We start from the raw sequence: 15326 nt of genomic DNA on the forward strand, positions 1-15326 counted from the left end.
AACCATGTCCACACCAGTACCTAGAGCTTCAATACCATCAACACCTTCTTCCACATCAGGAATTGTTTCATCTGATTGGCCAACTAAGAAGTCATCATCTTGGCCGGGTCCAGGTTCTATCAACAACCCCACTGGCCAGCATTCCCAGACAAGGGCAGTTCTTCCAAACCAAGGTTTTCAAGGTGGCTCACTTACAGGAATTAAACCTGGTGCTTCTCCTAAGGCAGCAGTGGATCCCAATCTTTTTGGAGGGGATGTCTTCACAGCAGTGCCCGTTAAGCCACAAGTTCCACAGCACAGTTTGACAATGCCCAATCAGATACCTCCACCAAGGGCACTGCAAACAGCTGGTCAACCAGACATAGCCTCACTTGAAGTCATTTCTACACCTTCTACACCAACAACATCATCAAGACAGTCCCAAGGAGGAGCAGGTCAAGCAGAACATGAGTTTACAGCTCCTGCTGTAGTAGATGGAACGAAAGCATGGCCTAAAATGAATGTTGCCAATGTGCATCGCTATACCAAAATCTTTTCTGAAGTGGATACAAATAAAATCAATGGTAAAATCCGTGCTTTTCCCAGATTTATTTGTCTTGTGACTATTGTACTTTCATGCTTTATTGATAAGACTAGCATACAATTTAATTTGGATACAGATACATCAGATGATAGCATGGATAGTCTTGACTATCCACAAGATGAAGAAGCCCTATCACAAAATTTTGAAGAAATGGCTTGGGAGCCATCTGATGAAGACGAAAAAGTGTGTTCGGATCCCATGCTCCCCACGTCCCCTACTAAGTTGAATTTCTCCAAGGTGTACCCTGTAGGGTTTGTAGATGGCTCTTCTTTTGTTGCAATACCTTCAGATCTGAAAGTAGATGATAACAGCCCGTCTAAGATTCTAAGTATGAAGCCAAAGATACTTGACACAGCAGTCAGCTCTACAGTCAGATTAAGGATTCGCTGCAAGGATGGATCTACAGTCAAAACGTCCTACGCAACAGGGTTTTCAGCATCGCCCACTTTAATTGTGTCAGCAAGGCATGTTGTTGACAAGGAAGGCGAGATTGAAATCAAGGTATGCAGAGGAATGGTAGTAATGTCTAGCTTTTTTGATACACATGCGGGTTTTGAGGGCCTTGATCCAAGCTTCACAGAAAAATCAAGATCAAAAGAGAGAGACACTCATGGGCTTTTTCTAAATGGATCAGATCTTTGCTTCTTCAAGATAGAGAAGAATATGCCAAGCTTTTTACTGCCATGTTCTCCAACATTCATTACAAATAAGCAAGTTGTTGCTATCTCATTCCCCGCAATCAATAACTTTCTAGAAAATGCTAGAAAAGAGCTAGTGGAGGGAACCAGTGAAAGCAATGCAATTTGGAAGCAATACACACCTACCATACAGGGAGTGTACAACAATTTGCTTGCCAAACATGCAGCAAATAATCAGATGAGATTAACGAAAGCAAAAAGAGTGCTTTCAATCATTGATACAGTGGAGAGAGAGGTTAAGAAAGAGCTCTATTTAGAGCTTAAGAAGACATTTGCGGCCACTAACACAGGTAATGTGGCATGTAGTGTGGGTCAGATACTTTGCTTTAATAGCAGGTATTTAGGGACTTCTTGCTCAACATTAGCTGGAAGTTCAGGAGCCCCTATTATCCCCTTATCTCTTCCTAATCATTTTGTGGGTGTCCAAAAAGGGGGTTGTGTTGGAAGAGACATGAATGTGGTTACTTCTTCAGATAATATTGACTTTGTGAAGATGTATGTAACTACTGTACTGCCAACTTTGCCCCTGCCAGATGATAGTTTTTGGTCGAACGGAAGTTGGGATGGTTTTCGGAATTGGCTTGAATTACACCAATCCCAGATTCCACAATCATCTGTATGGATCATGACCAAGGCTCCTAAAGAAAGGAGGTCGTCCAAAAGAAAAGCTCTCTGGCCACCATAGGTTTCACAAATGTGGAAACTCAGCTAGGTATAACCAAAGAAAGTAAACGTGAGTAATGGAGCTTTACTTTGATAGGTCTGCAGATTGCTACAGGACTTCATGACAGGTTTGTAGCAACATCCAGGTTTAATACAAGTCCTACTCGGACCAGTTTCCATCGTCCTATGTTAATGTGAAGAATACATAACATTTTGTTTAGGCAAGACAGGAAGGATATAGTCCACATGCTGGTCAAGCTCCAGCAATATCCAGTTTTGATATGTTAATGTGAAGAATACATAACATTTTGTTTAGGCAAGACAGGAAGGATATAGTCCACATGCTGGTCAAGCTCCAGCAATATCCAGTTTTGATACAAGTGCGAATGGGATGAGTTTCTGATGCTTATGTTGAAGTACACAGTACACAACATTTTTGTGCAAGAATTACAGGAAGAATAACACCTCATGCAAGGTCAAGCTTCGACTGCTCAATGTCCTAGCTTAAACAGTACCCAAAGTTTTGTACATGCAATACATGAAGAATCAGAACTGTAGTTTAAGTTTCATGCATAGCCTTTGTGAGGAGTTACTGCTTTATTTGATGCTAGTATGGAAACGCTTCATGCTGATTGTGTTCTCTCTTACTTCTTTTGGTGATAGTATACAGATAGAGGTAAAGTGATCATTAACTAGATTTGATTATTAAGTTCAATGCTACACGGGGATGGTGAAAATTTAGTAGATAGACAAAAGTTAAGAACAAGGTGTGTCAATTGCTGGGGTGCTCGTTAGCATTGGCATGGACAGTAAGTTTTGCTCTGTTTTTTCTGAATAAGTCAGTGTGTGTTCGCGTGCATAATTGGGCATAATGGGGCATGTGGCTTAAATTGTGTTAGCCACCTTCATGCTGCAGAGTCCAGACTAAAGTGCATGTTAGAGCTCTAGTTGGGGTGGCCATCTTTCTACTGCAAGAGGCAACCATGATGCTAATTTTGGACCCTAGAGTGTAAATTGTTCTTTGCAAACTCTTTCGGTTCATTCTCGATCCCTTATTCAATTACACGCACAAGTAGGCTTGATCAACATGCAGATTTCGGCAGTGCTGATGCCGCTTCGAGAAGGAGGTGACTTCGGCTAAGATATCTCTTCCCAATATTAATGTCCAAGAGTCTCCAGGTTGCCACTGTGGCTCAAGAGAGCAGTTCTTCAATACCAGCGCCTGTGTATATGGACCTTTTGTCGGGCAAGGATGTAGAGCTAATACCCAGGTCATCTTTATTCAGGCAGGGTTGGTCCGTATAGAGTGACATGAAAGCCTCTTGGTAGTAGACACCCTATAGCTTTACTGTTGACTGCTTTTTGGTCTCCACTTGTTCACTGCTGGGACTGCTGTGTGACCTCACCTTTGTGCGAGCCAATCTTGTGGCGACCTAGTAGTTGGGTACTGCAGACAAGCTAACCAGGCCGTCACTGTCTGTGACAGAAGACCCTGTGATGCCCAGCTCATGTACTGCTTTAATGGGCGAACAACCCAACCGTTGGGACATACTACCCCCCAGGTAGCGAAGAGCCGAAGCGAGGTGCCAAACCTTTTGTCGGTGTAAGCTGATCAACCTGTTATCCCTCGCTGTACAGCTCGTCACCCGTACAACTGTACAACGCGCCAGCCCATACATATGTACTATCCTGCACTGTACATCCATACTGTCCCACGCCGTACAGCCGTACTGAAGTACCGTCGTACATTCTGTGCATCGAGCATCGTACAGATTCCGTACAGTCGTCGTATGATTCCGTACAGCCGATACATGTGTCGTACGGCATCATATTGTTGTCGTGCACTGTGCCGTACATCCGTACAAAAGGTGGTTGATGAAGGAGGGATGGACTGAGGCTCAGTCCCTTGTCAACGGGCCACCCGTTACAGGCATGGGGGGTGGGGTGGGTGGGGTATGCGACATGCGCGCAAGGGGGGGGGGGGGGCATGGGGAGTGGGAGGGGGGGGGGGCATGGGGAGTGGGAGGGGGGGCATGGGGGGTGGGGGTGGGGAGGGTACGCGACATGCGCGCAAGGGGGGGGGGGGGGGGGGGGGGGGGGGGGGGGGGCTATTTAAAATGTGAAAATGAAATTTTTTTTTTAAATAGAGCTTTTTTTATTAAATAAAAAAACGTTCATAGGAATATTTATAAAATATTTATAAATTTGAAATGCATTTGTAATTTTTTTTAAAATTTTTGAATTACGACATTTATAATTTAAAATGTGAAAATTTTAAATTTAAAAAACGTTTAATGAGGCATTTTTTATTCAAAATGTGAAAATGTAAAAATTCTGTTTTTTTAATGTAGCATTTTCTTTTTGGTAGAATTTAATTAAATTTTAGTTTATAAGAAAAATTATAAAAAATTTCTAAATTTCAAATGCATTTTAATGTTTTTTTGAAATTTATGAATTACAACATTTTTTATTTAAAATGTGAAAATGAATTTTTTTTAAAAAAAAATAGAGCTTTTTTTATTAAATAAAAAACGTTCATAGGAATATTTATAAAATATTTATAAATTTGAAATGCATTTGTAAATTTTTTTTAAATTTTTGAATTACATTTATAATTTAAAATGTGAAAATTTTAAATTTAAAAAACGTTTAATGAGGCATTTTTTATTCAAAATGTGAAAATGTAAAAATTCTGTTTTTTAAAATCATGTTTGAAAAAAAAGAGATTAAAGTTATTTTTTTAATTAGAGCTATTTTTAATTAAATAAAAAAACGTTTAAATTTTAGTTCACAGGAATAATTATAAAATATTTTTAAAGTTGAAATGCATTTAAAAGTTTTTTTTAAATTTTTGAATTACGACATTTTTAATTCAAAATGTGAAAATGTAAAAATTTTGTTTTTTAAAATCATCTTTGAAAAAAAAGAGATTTAAGTTATTTTTTAAAAAAACGTTTAAATTTTAGTTCATAGGAATAATTATAAAATATTTCAAATTTCAAATGCATTTTAAATTTTTATTTAAAATGTGAAAATGTAAAAATTAGGTTTTTAAAAATCATCTTTGGAAAAAAAGAGATTGAGCTATTTTTTTTGAAATAAAAAACGTTTAAATCTTAGTTTATAGGAATAATTATAAAATATTTTTAAAATTGAAATGCAGTTGAAAGTTTTTTTTAATTATTTTTGGAATTACGTAATTATTTATTTAAAATGTGAAAATGTAAATATTTTGTTTTTAAAATCATCTTTAAAAAAAGAGAGATTAAAGTTATTTTTTAAATTAGTGCTATTTTTATTTAAATAAAGAAACGTTTAAATTTTAGTTTATAGGAATAATTATAAAATATTTCTAAATTTGAAATGCATTTTAAAGTTTTTTTAATTATTTTTGGAATTACGTAATTTTTTATTTAAAGGCTAAAAATGTATATATTTTGTTTTTTGAAATCATCTTTTAAAAAAAAGAGATTAAAGATATTTTTTTTATTAGTGTTATTTATATTTAAATAAAAAGACGTTTAAATTTTATTTTTAAAAATGATCTTTTAAAAAAAAGAAAATAAGAGTTTAAGTTAGTATTTAAATGTCCAAAAGTATATAATTTGTTTTTTAAAATAATCTATTTAAAAAAATTTATAAGTGAAGTTTACAAATTACTGAAGTTTTGAATTTAATATAACGTTTAAATTTTGTTTTTAGAATTCAGTGGTATCAAGAACAAGAAAATAAGAATTTTGTTAAAATAAGAAAATAATGTATTAAAAACAAGAAAACAAGAAAACAAGAACAAGAAAAAGAGAGATTAAAGTAGGTTCTATGTTATCTTTGAAATTGGTGCTATTTTTATTTAAATAAAAAAACGTTTAAATTTTAGTCTTCAAAACCATCTTTTAAAAAATCATCGTTTATGTGGAATATTATAGATTAGGTAGAGTAAGTAGGCTGTATAAAACACCACATGGGCATTATCCCTAAAACACCACACCACATGGGCAAAGACCCCAACACTAGAGTGGTTAGATGCATAAGCATATGGCTAATTGGATCTTGTAAATGCACCAGCGCATCGAAAACACATACGTAATTTTTATGATTGTCCAAAGGTCTCCTCTCTCCCCAAGCATGGGAACCAAGTGATGATCTATAGGAATGGCCACTAGTTGAGGTGGATTGCCCAACCAAAATAGATAATATTGAAAAGGCTTAATTATTTTCTCAAAGTTCTCGTTTTAAAAGGTCTGTAGTGTGAACCCGCTCTCTTTTTTAATGTGTAGTCCGAGAAATACTAGATGCGCCTTGCTTGTGTATCGTTCAAAGTAATGTATTAGGTATCCTTCTATCTCCTCCATATCTATTGCAAACCCAAGGCAGTAAAGCATTCAAAGAAGGTCTTATTAACCAAACCTCTCCACTATCTGTCCTTAGTATAGGGGCCATAAGTGGACAATGTGGTCCTTACACCACATGTGGAAAAGTTTCATATTGGATAAAAAGTGAAAAAAGGGAAACATATAAGGAAAAAATATTTGAGACATCTAAGTTTAAAAATGCAACAACTAGAGTTTGAAAAAATTCTAATCAAAATTAAGAATTATTAATAATATTGATTAATATTGAGCCACACATTTGGCCCATCTACCGGTAGGTGCATAGGATGATCCCAACGACATCCTACCTCATCAAGGAGTACATACGCATAGTTTTCATTACGTAAATAGATTATAAGTCATATTGAATAGAATATTATTTTCATTACCCAAATAGAATATTAATTTCCATGTGTTTTTTTTGTGCATGCGCCAGCCAGCGCACAGGTTCTAGCACCACTATTCGTATGCAGATAGAGATGCTGAGAGCTGAGATGAGGGCACTGCAGGATGCTAGGGCACCCCCTCACTTGGTTGCGAGTCTAGATTCAGTTATTGAGGCTCTGGGTCGATTGGACACAGTTGAGGACGTTGTGGATAGCTTTCAGGCACAGGCTGAGGCGGAGATCACTGGTGGTGGCTTGGATTGGAGAGCCATTCGACAGTTGTTTGAGCGTGAGTCACATCACAGGCAGGCCTTGGAGGATATGTTTTGGGATGGTCACACCGAGGCGATGCGACCACGATCAGGGCTCCCCTTGCATATTTTACGTTGTAGGCACTCCATCATAGCAGCACACATTTATCCGAGATATCTTGCTGCGAATGGTGGTCGATTGCCTCACAACCGTCAGATAGCCAGGTCGTTTGCCATGCAACTATACGCTGAGTTTGTGCTTGGTCATCGGGTGGACTACCTTAGTACCCGTCCAGGATCAGGAGCGAGATGTGGTAGGATGGGGCGTCAGGAGCGTCAGATTGCAGGTGTTCGGCGTCGACGTGAGGCACCAGAGTTGCACACCATCCCTGCACCGGCATTGCGAGCGGTGGGAGGACAGATTAGGGGGGATGTTCATTTAGTGGCATCATCCTTGCAGCACATGGTCTCTGCCCTATCGAGATCTATTGCGATTCCACCTCCCCCACCTCGATCATCGATGGAGCCTCCCACATCTACACCACCTCCCACATCTACACCGCCTCAGCACGAGTTGGAGGCTCGAGACACACGGATTGCAGAGTTGGAGGCATTGTTGGCCGAGAGTCTAGGGACGAGGTTAGTTATTTTGATTATGTTAGTTTATTTTTTTGTAGCGTGTTTTGAACTGAAGTTTTTTGGTTAATTCTCACCATGTACGCGACATGTTTGCATTGCAGGCACATCTATTGCGTCAGGAGATGGAGTCTCGCGTACGACTGTTGCAGACAGATTTGGAGGAGCAGAGGATTCGGACATGCATAGCATACCATCGTGCAGAGCACTATATTTTGCAGTTGAGGCATATTAGTCGTGATCCATCTCGCCATAGGATCGACCCCAGCGTGGCCCTATACCCCGCTCCTCCTGTAGATGTGCCGACTAGGACACCCATAGACGCAGCAGTCATAGCCAGGTTTCCTACTGCCACTTGTGTCCTTTGCCACGAGGAGTTTGACACCGTAGGGTGGTTTGGACTAGGGTGCGGCCACATCGCACATCTCCATTGCATGACCCGCCACATGGTGGCACGATCAGTGTGCCCTGTATGCTTTGCTGACATTGATGTGGCGACATACAGAGGACTAGGCATGGATGATCTATATCCTGGTCGTCGTCAGGCCGTTGATCCATTCGCCCGCGTAGTCTTGACAGAGCACTACAGGGAGGAGGCACAGAGAGCGTTGCTGATGCAGGAGGGTGCTGATACATCGGTGGTTGCAGCATGCGTTCCACGACGCTTTTCGTATGGTGATTTCATGCCAGGTGACGAGGCACGAGCAGAGGAGGCACGCCGGATTGAGCGAGAGGCAGAGCTGCAGACATCATTGCAGCAGTGGGTGGAGCAGCAGCAGCTAGGGCGGGGCCGAGACCAGCGTCTTCTACACGTAGAGACGATTACTCGCGCTGGATTTGAGGCACGAGTATTCGCAGATGCATGGCTATGGGAGCTGAGACGCGCGTACATAGAGGAGGCGAGGGAGGCAGAGATGGCAGCGGTGGCGCGTGCAGCATGCCCTCCTCTTCATCAGGATGAGGCTGGCCCATCTCATGCAGGTGATGAGGCTGGCCCATCTGAGCCGGCTTTGCCTGAGGGCACACAGCGGACGGTTGGGCAGCGGGTCATACAGGAGCCACATCAGCGTTCCACTAGAGAATCATATGTAGAGCTATCAGATTCGGATTCAGATTGATTGTTTAGGCTTCACATGTTTCTTGTATAGGGATGCACTTCTGCAGCATGATGATGATGATGTACAGATTCATTTTGGTACTTTCATGATATTGTTCCCACTTTTATGATGTATGAGCATTTTCGTACTTTCATGATGTTCTTCACACTTTGTTTATCTCAGTTTATAGTTTGTTTAAATGTAACATAAACATTTAAAATTAGGAGTATGATTTTGAATTTCGAATATCTCAATTCACACATCTAATACATAAGGTATTTAAAAAAGAATGCCATGTGAAGTAGTTGTAAACATTATGCATTGAAAAAGTGTTCAAGTTCCAACTTTATCATTTTGAATATCATATTGAATTTCGTATATATCAATGCTTGCAATTATTACACTAAACCTAAGAGCCGTGCGAAGTTTCATCCCCATGTGCGTATTTAAAATTAAGAGTATGATTTTGAATTTCAAATATCTCAATTCACACATCTAATACATAATGTATTTTAAAAATAATGCCGTGTGTCGTAATTGTAAACATTAAGCATTGAAAAGGTGCTTGCAAAAATGTATGCATTATACCTTCCACGTGGCGCAAACCAGATCAGTTGGAGACCAAATCTTGCGTGGATGTACGTCTAGGGTAGCCTAAGAGGCGTGTGAAGTTTTGTCCCCAACAGGGTTTAGGATTTAGGGTTCAGGGTTTAGGGTTTAGGGTTTAGTCGTGCTAGTAGGGATTGCTTCTACGTGGCGCAAACCAAATCAGTTGGAGACCAAATCTTGCGTGGATGTACGTCTAGGGTAGCCCAAGAGGCGTGTGAAGTTTCGTCCCCAACAGGGTTCAGGATTTAGGGTTCAGGGTTTAGGGTTAAGGGTTTAGTCGTGCTAGTAGGGATTGCTTCTACGTGGCGCAAACCAAATCAGTTGGAGACCAAATCTTGCGTGAATGTACGTCTAGGGTAGCCCAAGAGGCATGTGAAGTTTCGTCCCCAACAGGGTTTAGGGTTCAGGGTTCAGGGTTTAGGGTTTAGGGTTTAGTCGTGCTAGTAGGGATTGCTTCTACGTGGCGCAAACCAAATCAGTTGGAGACCAAATCTTGCATGGATGTACGTCTAGGGTAACCTAAGAGGCGTGTGAAGTTTCGTCCCCAACAACAGGGTTTAGGATTTAGGGTTCAGGGTTTAGGGTTTAGGGTTTAGTCGTGCTAGTAGGGATTGTAAAAATGTACGCATTTGTCCTTCCACGTGGCGCATACCAAATCAGTTGGAGACCAAATCTTGCGTGGATGTACGTCTAGGGTAGCCTAAGAGGCGTGTGAAGTTTCGTCCCCAACAGGGTTTAGGATTTAGGGTTCAGGGTTTAGGGTTTAGGGTTTAGTCGTGCTAGTAGGGATTGTAAAAATGTACGCATTTGTCCTTCCACGTGGCGCATACCAAATCAGTTGGAGACCAAATCTTGCGTGGATGTACGTCTACGGCAGCCTAAGAGCCGTGCAAGTTTAATCTCCAACAGATAAGTCCACGTGCATATTTCGTTAGTACGTGCGCCATTTTTCACACGTAGTCGTGCTAGTAGGGATTGTAAAAATGTACGCATTTGTCCTTCCACATGGCGCATACCAAATCAGTTGGAGACCAAATCTTGCGTGGATGTACGTCTAGGGTAGCCTAAGAGCCGTGTGAAGTTTCATCCCCAACAGATAAGTCCACGTGCATATTTCATTAGTATGTGTGCCATTTTTCATACGTAGTTGTGGTAGTAGGGATTGTAAAAATGTACGCAGCTGTCCTTCCACGTGGCGCATACCAAATCAGTTGGGCACCAAATCTTGCGTGGATGTACGTCTACGGTAGCCTAAGAGCCGTGCAAAGTTTAATCTCCAACAGATAAGTCCACATGCATATTTGGTTAGTACGTGCGCCATTTTTCACACGTAGTCGTGCTAGTAGGGATTGTAAAAATGTACGCATTATACCTTCCACATGGCGCATACCAAATAAGTTGGAGACCAAATCTTGCGTGGATGTATGTCTAGGGTGGCCTAAGAGTCATGCGAAGTTTCATTCCCAACAGATAAGTCCACACACGTATTTCGTTAGTACATGCGCCATAGCTCATACGTAGTCGTGCTAGTAGGGATTGTAAAAATGTACGCATTGTACCTTCCACGTGGCGCATACCAAATCAGTTCAGACCAAATCTCGCGTGGATGTATGTCTAGGGTGGCCTAAGAGTCGTGCGAAGTTTCATCCCCAACAAGTAAGTCCACACGCGTATTTCGTTAGTACGTGCACGAATTTTCTTAGTCACGTTTTTAAAATGTCCTAAAGCACAAAACAAATTACAACATTACTACTAATAAACAATTTTTTGTTTTACAAACACAACAAATCCCATTGAGAAGACATCGGACATCATGTAAAAAATAGAATCTAATACAATGATGTGTATGAACGTGTATACAGCCATCATAGTGAAATACAAAATATGAGTCCATGAAAATTACAATGGTACGGTCACACAGTGAGCCTATACATATCGAATACAAAAAAGTGTAATCAACTAGTGATACCCAATAAAAATCAATCTAATCAACTGATGATCCCAAAAAATATGATATGTAATGTGCTACTCCTCAGGATCAGCTCTCATGCCAATAGTTGCAAGTATGCTCTCGTGATCCGCCACTGCAAGGCGCCATCGTGGAGTGGACGTCGCCTTGCGAGTGCGAACACGACTCAAAGTAATCTTGATCCCAACAACAAGATGAGAATACATGTATGCCTCCTGATCCGCCATGTACTCCTGGAACTCAATATACCGACCACGCCTCTGTATCTGCTGAAAATAGTGGCCACCTACGATCATGCTATGAGCATTGAAGTGCATCCCATGCCCATCCACTGTATCCTCATTCAGCACACTCTTCAGCATAGAGCATCGCAACAAGTAATAATCCACACCCTCCTCATTGCCCTCCGAAGCAATAACCGCGAAGATATCACCAATACGCAAAATATCTGTAAGCTGGTCATAATCTCTAGAGGAACTGAATCCCGCATCCTGATCATCATGTACCTCCTCCCAAGGCTGGAAGGGAGAAAGCACTCGCCGTACCCATGGATCGGCCCATGGTATCATGGAGCACCCTCCCCAATCATCATCAATGCATGCAGAGCAAAAACATGCAAACCGTCGAGAAAAGATCGCGGGGTGAGACTTACCTACGCTCCTGATGGAATGGAAATCAAGAGTGCCAGGCACGGAACGACAATCAAAAGGCCTAGACCGATCAAGACTCCCAATGTCCACGCACCAAAAATACCGGCTCACCACCCTATCGTCACGCGACTGAAACGAGGAGGTAGCACTAGTGGATAAGTGCTGGCTGCACCACCGCACCACATCATGTGCATCCTTGAAGCGATCGGCACTGTGACGCAACTGGTATCGACGCAAAGCACGCTTCACGCAAGCACCTGCACCATCGTGCTCGATCGGATATGCTTTGCATGGTCGATCGAGCATTAAATACCATTTTTGCCTTGGTGTCATGCACATCCGTAAAAAAACACACTGCTGGTAGTTTCGCCAACGAAACCCCTTTGAAGTAGTTCGCTCAAATTTAAGAATCATCCAAGAGATGATGCAGTGGATGCTTGAGCGGTTCTCTCGAACTTTTCCAGGCCTCATTAGTTCTTATAATCAAACACGTAACTGAGGTCAGTTGCAATCCAAGCAAGAGGGATGTTATGGAAATTATATTTTTGATATATCTTACTTAGGATATTATTAATTTAGTCAAGTGTGACTATGGCAAAGTACTCCATAGGAGTGCACCAAACATGGTGGGGGTCCTAGTGGGATACTTTGTGTGGTTAGTTGGGGATGCTTGACTACCTTGTGGTTTGCCATGCTAAATGGTTGGTATCATGGGTGATTCCAGGTTAATACTGATATCGCTAGTGTTATTGGTATTGTGCTTTGAGCGTGGTTATGTTGGGATCGATTGATTCGGTGATTCCTTCAATCGATTGTTAATAAGTAATGTAATTGGCGGTTTGAGGACAGGTGATAGAACTCATAGTGAGGATTGGAGTTAGTGCGAGGGTACTGATCGAGGTGTTGCACATTGCATTATTTATGGCCATGGGCCAATTTTATATTTCTTTATTATTGCAAGTTTGAGCAATATATTGTGGAGTGGACATAATTCAATTTTGGGCTCAAAGATGGCTATGTAAAGCAAATCCCTCATTTTGGAAGAGAGGGATAATTTTGGCTCATTGTGCTTTTATGAAATATCATAAATACTCTAGATGAGGAAGTGTGAGCCATTGATCTAGGGTGAGGGAGATTGTACCCAGTCTGCTCTTGCTTTCGTGGTGTGGTTTGTGTTCTTCTTCTCCAATTGATTAAGTGGTGAACTTTGTGTGGAAGAGTTTACCTTTTTTGGTTTCAAGTATACATGATTGTTTTTTAGAAATACTCCCATCTTGGATTCTAGAAAACCTACTAGCCCATATTGAGGCGAAGTAGGCTTGCCACTTAAGATTGAGTGAGTCTATCACTTCCTTATTCTTCTCAGAGAAGACTATACTAGTAATGCGACATCCATATAAACTTCTTGACAAAGGTATACAATCTTTCTTTGATCCAAGCAAGTGTATTTTTGTCCCAAATTGCATCATCACATGAATGAGTCTTACATGAAATCCATGGAGATTAAATGATATTATGAGTTACTCATCCAATTTACATTTTTGATTACCTTTGTCCCAAAGGTCTCCTCGTGTCCTCACTCCCTTTTTGTTTAATCTCAATGTACCCTTGATGTCCTGGTCTCTTAACACACTGTCTCTTAACACACTGCCATCCTTGATAATTGAGCACCATAAGGGGCCTATCTTCATAGAGGAACCTTTCCACAATCTAGGGTTTGAGGGACTCCTACGATCTCCACCATAACTTTAATCCTTTATTGGAACATTGTTCTTTGCCAAAGAGGGAGGCAACTTCAAGGTAGCAATTCTATGACTTACGTCTCAAGGGTCTCGTATAACAAGATGTTTCATGAGAACATAAACCCATAATCTAGCACTTCTATGCAGTCAGTGCGAGGTCTGCTAGAGCATTTCGAGTCTTAAAATAGGCTTCTCGTAATGGAAAGATTCTGTCTGCTGCAGATCACTGCACTGAAATGGCTGCACGAGAAAATGAGGACCTCCGGATTCGGAAAGCCTGATCAATGACAGACTTTTCAAAGCTTTCTTCAACAGCTTCAACACGGCAATCCATATAGGAATCATGTTGTGAAATACTGGGAACACTGGCCTTCCCATGATCTTCCAGATTCCGTTCAAGATTATCAATCTGAGATCAATCACGATGAATCAATCCACTTCTGTACTGCTTATCTTCTTGATTGAATTCCGTCGATCGATTCTAAAGATCACTTCCGACACGATCATGTAGGTGGCTACGTCTCCCACTCTCTGATCATTTGCCTTAAACATGCATTTTTCGAGCAGATGATGCAATGGCTGCCTTGTTGCCCCCAGCCTCCCTTGATATGCTTGGTGGTGCAATGGTGATTGGGGAGGTTGTTTGATCTCTCTCTCATTCCACTATCTGGTTCAGTCTGCCCCTTGCCAATTCATAAGTGCTCGATTTGTTCTCGGCATCCAACCGATGATGTGCAGTGAAGAGGATGAAACAGAGAAGGTTAGAGACAAGGAAGCCCGTGTTAAGAGAAGCGGGAAAAGCTATGGGAGAGAGGAGGAAGGAGGTAGCTGCCACAAGTCCATGATACTATGCAAATCTAAACTTCTATACTGCATAAAGATGTCTTACAAGGTTATATATACGCAACCCCATGTGTAATTTACACTTGGTCTTTACATGTGGGACATGCCCATTTCTACCACTCTTGAATACACAGTACCCCTAATGCAATTTACATCCTCAACACCCCCTCTTAGATTGTTACAAGATGATAGAGCACAAAAGAAAAAAGTGCTACACGCACAAAAAATCGTAGACTTTGATACTTCTATGAGCATGGCTATAAAGAACTAGAACAAAACTATAAAAACTTGGGAGCAAGTTATATATTACTTCCCCCTCTTAAGTTTCAAGAGGTTTTAGGCAGATGCTAAGTTGAGTTTTGAAGTAGCAGACCTTGTTAACGTGACCCAATGATAACAAAATTTGAGTCAAGTTTAGCACATGCAAAACATCTTTTATGACCTTTTCACTTGAAAGACTTTCAGTTAGAATTTGAGCTATTGCTTACACCCTGCATGGATGCCCATGAGCTATGAACAAATGCTCTTTTGAATTTTGATTCTTTTCTAAAGTTGAAAACCATACTTTGCGGCTTGTCATGTGTGCTCTTGCACCTGAGTCTACAAATCATTTTGGTGCTTTAGATTGATCAAGTTTACAATTGCCTTGAATGGTAAGAAAACATTATGAGATTTATCCGTCAATCATCATGCTGGACATAATTGCCTAATTGTTTGGAGCTATGTCCTGAAGACTAATCTTGTTCCTTTTGTGGCACTTTAATTGCCAATATTTAGGAATAGTAGCGACAATTCCCTATCCTTCTTGGTGCATTTGCATTGATGATCA

This window comes from Cibotium barometz, chromosome 16 (assembly GCF_041138505.1).
Source record: "Cibotium barometz isolate CiBa-2024 chromosome 16, ASM4113850v1, whole genome shotgun sequence".
NCBI classification, from domain to species: domain Eukaryota; kingdom Viridiplantae; phylum Streptophyta; class Polypodiopsida; order Cyatheales; family Cibotiaceae; genus Cibotium; species Cibotium barometz.